The sequence below is a fragment of the Abramis brama genome, assembly GCF_963993115.1.
Source record: "Abramis brama genome assembly, chromosome: 4".
Classification (NCBI taxonomy): Eukaryota; Metazoa; Chordata; class Actinopteri; order Cypriniformes; family Leuciscidae; genus Abramis; species Abramis brama.
The window spans coordinates 41,736,433-41,748,654 of NC_139966.1; the positions used below are offsets into that span (position 1 = coordinate 41,736,433).

The 12,222-nt window shown below is 35.9% G+C and overlaps 1 long non-coding RNA gene across 2 annotated transcripts; it reads right to left on the reverse strand.

Moving 5' to 3' along the window:
- Positions 1 to 7,247: 7,247 nt before the first annotated feature.
- Positions 7,248 to 9,249, reverse strand: LOC311080578. 2 transcript variants are annotated; one of them, XR_014605645.1, is made up of 5 exons: positions 9,184 to 9,249; positions 9,027 to 9,082; positions 8,485 to 8,552; positions 8,173 to 8,220; positions 7,248 to 7,798 (listed from the first exon to the last, which is right to left on the reverse strand). It is a non-coding gene; the product is annotated as an uncharacterized lncRNA (long non-coding RNA). The 2 variants fall into 2 exon arrangements; XR_014605644.1 differs by lacking the exon at positions 8,173 to 8,220.
- Positions 9,250 to 12,222: the final 2,973 nt, after the last annotated feature.

Here is a 12,222-nt window from a genome sequence, read left to right on the forward strand (position 1 = left end):
TATGCTAACAGTAATGTATGGAAGCTTGTTTCCGCCACAAAATAAAAAAAAATAAAAGATAATTGCGACTTTTTATCTCACAATTGCGAGTTTACATCTCGCAATTCTGACTTTATTTCTCAGAATTGCGAGATATAAAGTCAGAATTGCGTGAAATAAAGTCAGAATTCTGAGATATAAAGTCAGAATTCTGAGATATAAAGTCAGAATTGCATGAAATAAAGTCAGAATTCTGAGATATAAAGTCAGAATTCTGAGATATAAAGTCAGAATTCTGACTTTTTTTCTCGCAATTGCGACTTTATATCTCAGAATTCTGACTTTATATCTCAGAATTCTGACTTTATTTCACGCAATTGCGACTTTATATCACGCAATTCTGACTTTATAACACGCAATTGCGACTTTATATCATGCAATTCTGACTTTATATCTCCCAATTGCGTGATATAAAGTCAGAATTCTGAGATATAAAGTCAGAATTGTGAGATATAAACTATTCTAAGGTAAAAAAAAAAAAAAGTCCGTCTTTTTTTTTCTTCTTAGAATTGGACTTTATATCTCACAATTCTGAGAAAATATGTCAGAATTGCGAGATATAAACTCGCAATTATGTGTTATAAAGTCAGAATTGCGTGATATAAAGTCAGAATTCTGAGATATAAAGTCAGAATTGCGTGATATAAAGTCGCAATTGCGAGAAAAAAAGTCAGAATTCTGACTTTATATCTCAGAATTCTGACTTTATATCTCAGAATTCTGACTTTATATCTCAGAATTCTGACTTTATTTCACGCAATTCTGACTTTATATCTCGCAATTCTGAGAAATAAAGTCAGAATTGCGAGATGTAAACTCGCAATTGTGAGATAAAAAGTCGCAATTATCTTTTATTTTTTTTATTTTGTGGCGGAAACAAGCTTCCATAGTAATGTACAAAATTATTAATTGAAATGATTAAAATGCTAAAAACTATAATAGTAACTAAAGGAGAACAATAACAGAATTATAGAGATACATTTTACATTACATTTTTCTTTTCTTTTTTTATGACATCTTGTATTTTTGGGATATGTAATACCCCACTTGCTTCTCCCGCTTCTCTTTCTCCTTTTTCGGGTTCTTTTTGTTTGAGCCAGTCACTGAAGCAGACTTGAAAGATAAATAATTTAGATTATTAATTTGTCACTTTTCAACTAGTAAAACTTAGAAAGGTAATCAACTAATGTAAAACCGTTTTACTAAATTGGCTACGGCTACATAAAGTATATGAATGAATGAATGAATGAATGAATGAATGAATAAATTAAATAACAGATTACCTCTCAAAACTTGCAGCTTGGATGGTGTCAGGGGAGGCTTTGCAGAGTGTTTATTCGTGGGACACTCCTTTCCTGACACACTTCTGCTCTTTAAAGTGGTTTGTATGTGGATCTTCAAGACAAAACATAAATGAGCTTCAATTGTATGAAAAAAAAAAACACTTCAAAATATCTTCTTTTATGTTCTACAGAAAAAATAAACTTATACAGAATATATTCCAGTTGGTAGCTATAAATGTTGTGACGTTACTCCTACTTTGGCTACCACATCAGAGCTGCATTTTTTTTAAAGATCTCAATATTACAAATAAGAAGCTGTATTTTTTTTCCTACAAAGATATCTAGTCATTTCAGTGAGATCTTAACAATTTGTGTGGAACCTTTCAGCACGTGTCAAGCAACTTTAGTCTGGGTAGATGCCATATTTAATTCCAAGTGAATCAAAAATGAGGCTGTGTGGAATATGCATACAGTCAGTTCAAAAGTTTGTACCATCTAAATGTGCTGGATCTTTTTACTTCATCACCACCCATGTTTTCTAAAGTTGATTTTTTTCAATATTTCATCAACATAACAGTACATTTAACCGATTGTAAGTCTGTCTTTTACAGACAGTGTTATCTGTAGCTTTGATTTCGAATTAAAAGTCTCAATATGTGATGATCATTAGCTTCAATGCAGAACATTAATAACTATGATTGGGACTGCCATATATACATACTTTATAATGAGCAAAATATTGCATTAAAAACGTTGTAAATTCTTTGGGATTAGTTGCTGTGTTTCAGCCATAGACTGTAAAAAAAGATGGACGATGCCCCTTCGCTCTCTTCCATTGATGAGAACTGAAGCCCGATATGGCGCTGACATCTTGGGGCTTGAGTTTGCGCAGTAGCGATCTCGGGACCAGACCTGCGCAGTAGTGAGCAGGAAGTAATCAATGCTCCGCCCTCACTCTCGCCGAATGCACTGAGGGAGAGTGGATTCTGCACACTTTTTAAAAATTGATTGCAGTACAACAAGAGGCTTGTTAAAATAAAGTATACAATCTCCTCAGTCCCCCGAAGATCCAGACAAAATGTCCGTTGGTGCTTCGGTGACTACTTCACTCAGAGAACCTGTCAATCACAGCTGTCAATCATGACGTTACACCACCGCATCACGTAACTAACTAAAAAACAACTTATTTTTGAAACAGACACTTGAACTTACACCAGCGTGATAAAAACAACAGCAAATGAAAGAAACCACCTTTGGAAAAAAGATATTTGAAGTGTATTTAATTGTTTAGTTGGTCTCACGTCCCGTTGAATAACACGGGGAGGCGGGGCTTATGACCTACACTAGGACCAGTCACCGGGGGGCGATCGAGACGTTTTGGCTTCACTTTTCAGGGCTTGTGCGGCACGCTTGGTTTCAGCGTGTTGTCCTGGGAGGAGTGCATCCACAACAGGAGTTTCACTATGTAATAGTTGATTAGTATTCAAGCCACTAGATATCAACTAAAGTGGATTTTCAGAGGGAAACAAATAAATTAAATTGACTTTAGAATTCACAAAATGACAGTTAATTGCATTAACATGCAATGTAATACCTATGAAAAAAAAAAAACATGTCAATGTGTTACATTAACAATGCATCTCTATTTAGTTTTTCACCGATGTCTAGGGGCTGTTTACACAAGGTCACTTCATGCATTTTCTCAGATCGGATTGCTGTCTGATTTATCAAAACGATTCCATTTACACCTGGTTACATCAATGTGTGTGTGTTTTTTTTTTTTTTTGGATATAAATCCAATCTTAAATTCACGCTATTTGCAGATTTAATGGAGTGCACGTCACCGAAAGCAACAGATATGAGATACATTATTTTATTGATCATCAGCTAAAATTTCTGAATCAAAGCCCGCAATAAGAGAAAGCAGAAACAGCCCTGGTAAGTTCATTTCGTTTCTTTACATTTAATGAAGATGATTGTGTGTTAAGCGTCAGCGACTTTCACTTTGATTTGCGATAGTTTGCACGTTGGTTTGATGAATAGATGCTCATCTGCGGCGATGCGTGTTGCAGTAGCGTCATCATATCTGACTATAACATGACATATAGCCTATAACACGCTCTCACATGTTTATTTTTTAATAAACCATATTCAACAACATATAAAAATAAAATAATCTTTAGAGTAAAGCCGCAGCATCATTACCAAGCGCGAACCATTGACAGTGAATGAAACGAAGCGAACTTCGCCTGCAGGCTGTAGTGTGACATGCGTAAACCAATGGTGTAAACATAATCATAGAGATGACGTGCCACGGGTTTTTATTTAAAAAACGTAGCTTGTGTTTGTATGTAGGTCTAGGCAATTTATATTCACAATACTTAATAACTAATGTTATTTTATTGCAATTGTATTAAATGTTTGAAGAGGTAAAAAAAAATATCGGTCGGTCTTAACTAGTGTTGGCCGATATGCTCCATTTTCATATCGTCCTATCGTCAGCCTGTAAGATCGGTGGTACGCGATATTATCGTGAGGGGGCGGGGCTTACTTATTTGATCATTAACTTGCTTATTTACTCGTTTATTAGTTTGTTTTATATATGAGAATTGTTTTCTATTTTGCTAGCAAAGTAAAAAAAAGATCCTTATCATTCTTGTATCTGACTCAGAGTATTTCAACATGTCAGCGGGAAATTTACGGACACACATCCTCTCAGAGAACACGTTTTAATAATTTCTTGGGTCAAGAAAGAGTCAGAGTTTGTGATATATGTCATCCTACCAGTGCACTCTCTGTCTGTATGCAAGTGCACTTCACACATCGCACTTCAATAAGCCCGAAGAACGCGGGTTAATGCGTTTTAAATGCTGAGAGAAATCAAAGGCAAAAATCTAAAAGTCGATCGGTTATACTTAAACTTATGACTTGACTCCGATAAAGGAAAACGGGTTAATGTGTTTACATGACATGCATTGCCAGTTTATTCAGCATAATCGTTCCCTGAAAGTGAAAGCAGAAACGGACTGAGCTTTCGCTGCATTAACAGCGCGTTCTCTCAGAGACGACGATATAACGGTATAGCAACTATCTTAATTTACTGGCTTAATATTTCTCTTGTGGACTTACATTATTGACAGTGAAACAATTAGAAGAATATTACTTGTTAAACAAGTGTTTGAAGTAGGGGTGACCCCGAATAGTCGAAGATTCGATTGGAGGAGCCTGATTCGACTACCGATCTCACGGTCGAATCTTCGCAGAGGTGTTATGAAACGAGTGTAACCCTTTTCTTAACCCTAGGGGTTAATTTTTACGTTTCCCAAATAAGATAAAACCTGGATTCCCGGCAGTTGAATGGTGAATTTGGCCGGTATTTTCCTTTGAATAAAAAATTAACGTAAAGTATTTTTCCCTATACCAATTACACAATACTTTTACTAAAATAATAAATTGAACAATTCTTATTTATAGTTTCCTAGAAATCAGTACCTTTTTTAAATGAATTAACTTGCCAAACTCCAAAGAAATACCAGAATGCAAATGTTAAGGGGAAAAAACTAACAAATATTTATTTATTTTACATTAATCTAATAACCCCCTTTAAAAGGAAAACAAAACAAAACAAGGAAACACCTTTTTTTATATAAAGACAGATAAACACTTATACCCAATGGTATGTAAATTACTTATTCTTTTTGTAAATAAAATATACAAAATCAACTGTTCAGTCTCAGAACTGTTCCTTGTCTCTCTTATGTTTGTTTTTACACTTGCATTTTTACCTTTTTCCTTTTCTACTTTAAAACACTGTCCTCAATCAGCAACACACAAGTGGACAAATTCAGAACCCTGTTAGATATAGGCTAAACACTTTTCTACTGAGACATGTAGAGCAATAAGGAAAATAAAACAATATTTCTTTCAAAAACAATTAAACACTTGAAAAAAAAACCCCGATTCACAACATACGGTTTTTCAGTATGCAAATTAGTTATGAGTCAATGACGCAGTCAAAAATACACGAGTCAGTGACGCAGTCAAAAATACGGTTGTTCGTTATCGTTGGGGCCCAGTTCGTTGGTGCACATTTACGGCTGACGAATTCAATGTACTCCTGCACATTCAACAGATCCGAAAATGAGTTCACTTACGTCCATCCGACGAAAGAAGCAATGGGGAAGTCACTTACGATACGAACAGTTTCACACAAGCAGTCCCGATAGCGATGAATGCAGTTGATCCACGTCCCACGACGACAAGCTACACAATCTTTCCAGTCCTGGAAGAGTTTTGAAGTCCACCACGAACATTCAATAACTTCGACACAGTTATTGACCATGAATTTGAACGTCACTAGCTGTTAAGCCCTCATTACGCACGTCTTGACTCAGCACTATGAAAATCACGAAGAAGATAACAGAAACAAAAAAAAACACTTCAACTAGCAAAACAAAAAAATAAACCACACGTCGATTCTTTACACTTTGGGCCTTATATTACACAGAATATATTAAGTCTCCAAAATGACGCACTTCTAACCAGCAGTCAAATTACCGTCTTCTCATGCCATGTGCGATGCTCCTCCCCCTTCACGTAACTAACGTTATGACGCAAAGTAATCATGCTCAATCACTGGCCAGCAACAGTATATTTACATTCAATCCATTCAATTACATTCAAAGTTATATCACACTGAAATAATATTGAAAACAAAAAAAATGAAAAGCACATTTTAATACACCAAAATACCCCAAACAAAAGGCATATTTATTTTAGGGGTCCCTACACGAGGATCATGCCACTTTGGCTATATCAGAGCGCTCAATGTCTGATTTCACATAGAACTACCGGTTTTCTGTCAATACATTAATATTCAGTATATAAAATTAATATTTAAAAAAATGCAGCGTGCAGTGATTTATGTAAGGATGGCGCTGCCAATAAAGCACCTAAAAGCTGTTACAAAGAACTGTCAAAAGTGGCAAAAAAAATAACAGCCGCGTCCGGTGACACAGTGTTAAAGTGTAACACATAATGCTGTATATAAAAATGTGCAAAGAAATAAGCTTTTAATAAATATTTTTAATGTGCGTGAATAAATCCAAACACCCCGTGACAGATTTAAGTTTCACTTTCAATCCGTGACCGACAGAGGAGCGTCTTGGCGGGAAGGATTTACATTTTTAACAATGTCTGGGATAAGAAACTTTAAAGTGTGGATGTACACCATCAGAAAGGATATTCTCCAAGGCTGGATTTAGCATCAGGAAAACCATGATCGCACTTCTGCTGGCCAACGAACATGTTTCACGTCAGAATGTATTTTATCCGCGCGCACAATTTGAAAAGACTCTAGCGGACACAGACAGAGTGAAAGACTGGATTTGTTCTCTCGATCAGGTAGGGTACAAGTGATTTCAAAACTTTTCAGCCAGTTCTAATTTGATTTTTGGATGCTGTGAGTGTGAACATTTTTAGCTAAAAAGACTGCCACTCCAGTTTAGCATTTATTGTTGTTTCTGCAGTTAAAAAGACAAAGTTGAAAATTCTGGCTACTATCGTTATTTTAAAATTTTCTTTATTTTAATTTTATTTATTGATCTGTCAGGGTTATCTAATCTTTATTTGTGGCTTGTGTTTTGAATATATGTTCCCCTGCACTTTAGGCATTTTGCACATTTGCTCCTCATCTTGTGACTTGATTCTGATTTATTTCGTTTTGTATTTTTATTTATTAGAAAGGTATATTCTGTTCTAATTTAATTTCTTCTATATCTTTGTGTGATTTTCTCTACATGGTGGCTTTGAAATGTTAAATCCCCGCCCCCAGCCCCACCCCCACACACATGATTCGACTATTAGTCGACTATAGGCAAGACATGACGATTCAGATTCGACTACGAAAATCCATAGTCGGGGACACCCCTAGTTTGAAGTTGCTTTTGATTTCACAGACGGCAGAGTTGTGCTGCGTTCTTGAACTAAAGACTTTTATTAGGCCTATATAATTTTAGTGATATTATTATCATTAATATTTTGTAATTGTATTGTTTTTAGTGTTATTAGTGTCATTCAATGTTTTGTTAATGTGCTATGGAAACAAAATACTGACGAACAACGATGCCGTCTTCATCTTGGCTCTAAATGATGCGTCTGTTAAAGCAAGCACTCTTGACAATTTGTGAATGGATCTCATACGCACGTCGGTGATGTCGCAAGTGTGGTTATGTGGTGATGTCGTTATGAATTTAGGCAAGGCAAATTAATTGTAGTTCATAATTAATGTACCCATTAATGTTCATGTTTCAGTACCCATGCTTACATATGGGTGTGTTCATATGGATGAAAGCCTGTTGTGTTCAGTCTCTTGATTTGTGATAGTGGCAGCTATTGTGAAACTCACCTTGTCAAGGTGACCACATCAAGATCTTGTCCTGAAGAATCACAGGGCCAAACGCTAGGGATTATTTCATCTGTTAACAAGAGCATAGCCATAAGTTTAAGAACTCTAATGATATCTTTAGCCCCTGATATTGCATTGGGGATATCAATTCAAACATTTTAAGAGTATGAGCCATGAGTAAGCTGGCCAGATATCTGTGAAAAATAACTTGCGTGCCTGAACCATATTTAGCATTTCAAGTATATTTGTATAGCGCTTTTCACAATACAGATTGTATCAAAGCAGCTTCACAGTATTAAAATAAAATAATACAACAAAGTTTGTTTCTAGTGGAATTTATTGATTGATAAAATAAAATTAAATATCCCCAAAATATCCCCATTTTTAAAAGTAAAAAGAATTTCAGTATTTATCAGTAAAAAATACATACAAATAAATAAATACCCCTGAGTATGGTGTCTGTCTCACTGGCCAACATAACTCAAAACAGACCTAGAGAAATAAAATAAAATAAAATATACCAATGACCATGATATCCTGTTATCATAATAGTTAAATAAATAATTGTTACTACGACCATTATACCATTATATTTGTCGCCTATTATTTAGCCTACAGGCTTCTCAAGGACAATCACACTGAAAAATCCTGGGGTTAATGATTTTAAAATGTGAGACTTCTTTCAAAAGCATAAATCTTACAGACCCCAAATTTTTGGACAGTAGTGCATTGTATGTTTGAGGTGGTTTTGCTTACTAATCATATGGTTCATAGCCATGGAGATTTTCTTGGATGGGGTTGCAGCAGGCCTTCAGCATGATGATCTACAGTAGGAACATAACATGCAATTTCACAGAGCCAACACTGTTACATAGGATTTACAATAGGGTTTATTACAAGAAACCAAGCCAGAGCAGAGGTGAACTGCAGAAAAGAGAAAAAATTATATATATAGATAATATATTAAGATAATAATTAATTATATATTAATATAAATTGATGCATATGAAATTAATAATTCACCCTTTGTTGTAGAGGTTTTTTTCCTGTTGCTCCTGAAATCACTTTTTTTAAATCACTATTTGTAAGTGACGTCACTGATTAACAGTGCAGTGCATTCTTTTAGGTTAAATAAATTAGCTTACTTCCAATCACCCATTGACAAATTACCAGCAAAACAAAACTATCAAAAACTGTTATCTACACAAAGATGTGGTTAAACCACCAAACTTTTATAAACAAGAGCTCCAGTCAGACTAACTTATAGTTAGCCTTAACGTAAATTAGGCCTAACTTACCTCTTCTGAAACTGGTTGAGATGCTAACGGACTTTTTCGAAGACACAAAACCATTTCTATAAAGTAAATATTCAACAGGAGCGTGTCAATTACACGTAATAAAGGTGTCAGGGACGTTTGTATGTATTATTTGTGTGAATTTGTTGACTAAACTCACCTGAAAGCAGTGAAAACAACAGCGAGAAACAAGAGTTTTGCTGTGTGTCAGTTGATGACGTTTCCGTTTCCATCTGCTCTCGCGCGCACAGCGCGCTCGCTCCAGAGTTTGAATGCGAATGTTCGAATGTTCACGCGCACGCACATTAAAACACTTCAAAGTCACGCAGCATTTAAATAAACATCTAGAATTAAAAAATCATTAATATTAAATCATGAATTTAAAACTCATTGTGTAGTTATATGACCCATTCATGTGCAATATGCCAGGTTTATGGCAGGCGAGTAAAAAAAATTGTGACAGTGACAGAAGTATTAAAAGTTTTTTATTTTATTTTTGAAAAATTCAATTTACATTTATATAATGATAAGTTGCGTTAGAATACTAATAATTGCGTTATATTACTAAATGGCAAGCAAACAAACAAACAAAAAATCTGGGTTCCAGACGGTTCCAATAATTAACTAGTGTATATTATAATCAACTTCGTCTATATTAACTTATTGTGTGTGTGTGTGTGTGTGTGTGTGTGTGAATTATTATTATTATTATTATACATAATTATATATATATATATATATATATATATATATATATATATATATATATATATATATATATATATATATATAATATTGTGAGATGTTCATCAGCTTGGCTAGGCTGGGAGACCAGCTAAAACCAGCTGACCACCAAATTGTCCAGGCTGGGAAACCAGCTTGACCAGCTAGGAAAGGCTGGGAGACCAGCTAAAATAAGCTATAAGCCAGGCTGGGAGACCAGCTTGAGCAGCTAATCCAGGCTGGGAGACCAGCTAAAATCAGCAAAGCCAGGCTGGGAGACCAGCTTGACCAGCTAGGCCAGGCTGGGAGACCAGCTAAAATCAGCTAAGCCAGGCTGGGAGACCAGCTTGACCAGCTAGGCCAGGCTGGGAGACCAGCTTAAACCAGCTAAGCCAGGCTGGGAGACCAGCTTGACCAGCTAGGCCAGGCTGGGAGACCAGCTAAAACCAGCTAAGCCAGGCTGGGAGACCAGCTTGACCAGCTAGGCCAGGCTGGGAGACCAGCTAAAACCAGCTAAGCCAGGCTGGGAGACCAGCTAAAACCAGCTACTTCCAGCTTAAACCAGCTAAAACCAGCCAACCAGCTTAGGCTGGTTTTAGCTGGATTTTTCAGCAGGGCTAACGGACGCCATATGCCGAATATATAATATACAGTCAGCCATAGCCTAAGTTATCCATGTTGTTAATTAAAAAGTAGGCTACGGAATAATATATTTACGGGTAAAATAAAGAGTTAAGCTGCTTTTGGGCCCACAGAATCTTCAAGTGACTTTCCACAATCGTTAAGTGGCTCACGGGGGTCTTAAAACCGTCTGCCAAAAGACTTGTTTATAAATGACGCATCCACATGTTTGAAGGTCCCCGCGCAAAAAAACTGACGTCATCGCAGCACTTCCGCTGCACATTTATTGTAGCCTACTGTAGGCTATATTTTTTTTTACTTTTGTGTTTTTTGTTTGTTTTATTTGTTTTATTTGTCTCAATGTTGTTTATTTAAAACAACACTGTCCCTCCAACAATGGCTTTCAAATGTAGCCTATAGCATTATGACCTATACCTACACTGTGAAATCACCCGCTGCGAGTTCTCAGATAAATGTAACAAATTTAAGTAGAAATGTTTGTAATTTACCCTTTTCATATTGAATTTAAACCTCCAAACACTCAAGTTTGATTATGTTACTTTTGTTAAATGCATTCTCATTGTGTTTGAATGTAGGCTACACTTCATAAAAGTCTTCATCTAAAATCTAAACTTTTTGTATAGAGGGCACACGTTTATCACTTTTGCCTAATAAATGTAACACTGCTAAGATGAGTAATATGGTGTTCTATCTTTGTTGTCTGAATTATGTTTTCACAAATGCATATGCATTACAACTGTAACCTAGCCCACTTAATGAGCTCACAGGTAAATCATGTTTATAAAATAAACCAGCAGTCAGGACTTTGGTATAAACGCTTTTACAGAGCAGTTTTATTTAACAAGTGCCTTATAGACATAAAGACACCTAGTCATCAACAGAACAAAATAAACCAACCCAGGCAGTACACTGAGTTACAAGTGGAGTGAAGAAATTAATACTCAAAACAAACCATTAATTCACCACAGCATTTACCTATATGTGACACCCTCACACCAAACCACTGCATCCAATGAAAGTAAACACCACACGTGCGCCCACTGTCCCTCAAGTGCACCCGCCTGGGAAAAGAACAAACAAAAACACATTTAAACAAACAACTCCACAATCCTTCATTCCATTCTCATTTCCCTACAAATGTCATCAAAGAGGGACTCACTCGACATTTGCTTGTCACACTTAAAACAGTTTCACGCGAGTTCAAGAACTCATTAAAACCTCATATTAGATAAAGACAGTAAGAAACAAAACTCTAAACAGATAACAATCGGTGCCAGTCCTACAATAAAAATGCACACATTAGTACATTTATAAAACAAACAATTTAATAACTATCGATTCGGCTAATACCTTGTTTTAGTAACTTGTGCTTTCCACTGATATATTAATCATCAGCCCCGCTCATGCAGAATCACAATGCTGCAAACAAACAAGGAACATAACATTACACTTAGAAAATACTAACTAAAACCATAAAAGCAGTTACTACCTTGTTTTAGCAGTTTGCATTATACACTGAATCAGCTCGCCCCAGAACAAACAAAGAGCCCAGCTTCCCATTCACCTTCTCGTCTACTGATCGTTTGTCTCACTTTAAATATGTTGTTTCACCTGGTCTTAATTGGTGTGATTATTAATTCTAACACCCTTACCAGTCATGCCCCACACAATTCTTCCCCAGGTCCTAGTGTCCCCCTCTCTGCCACACAACAAATGTTTGAAATAACCTACCTTTCTACCTTGCTAGAAATTGCTTTTCCCAGAGTTTGATCTGTGTGTGAGTGGCCACATTCAGCCTGATATAAGTCCATAAGATGTTATATTGTGTGACACC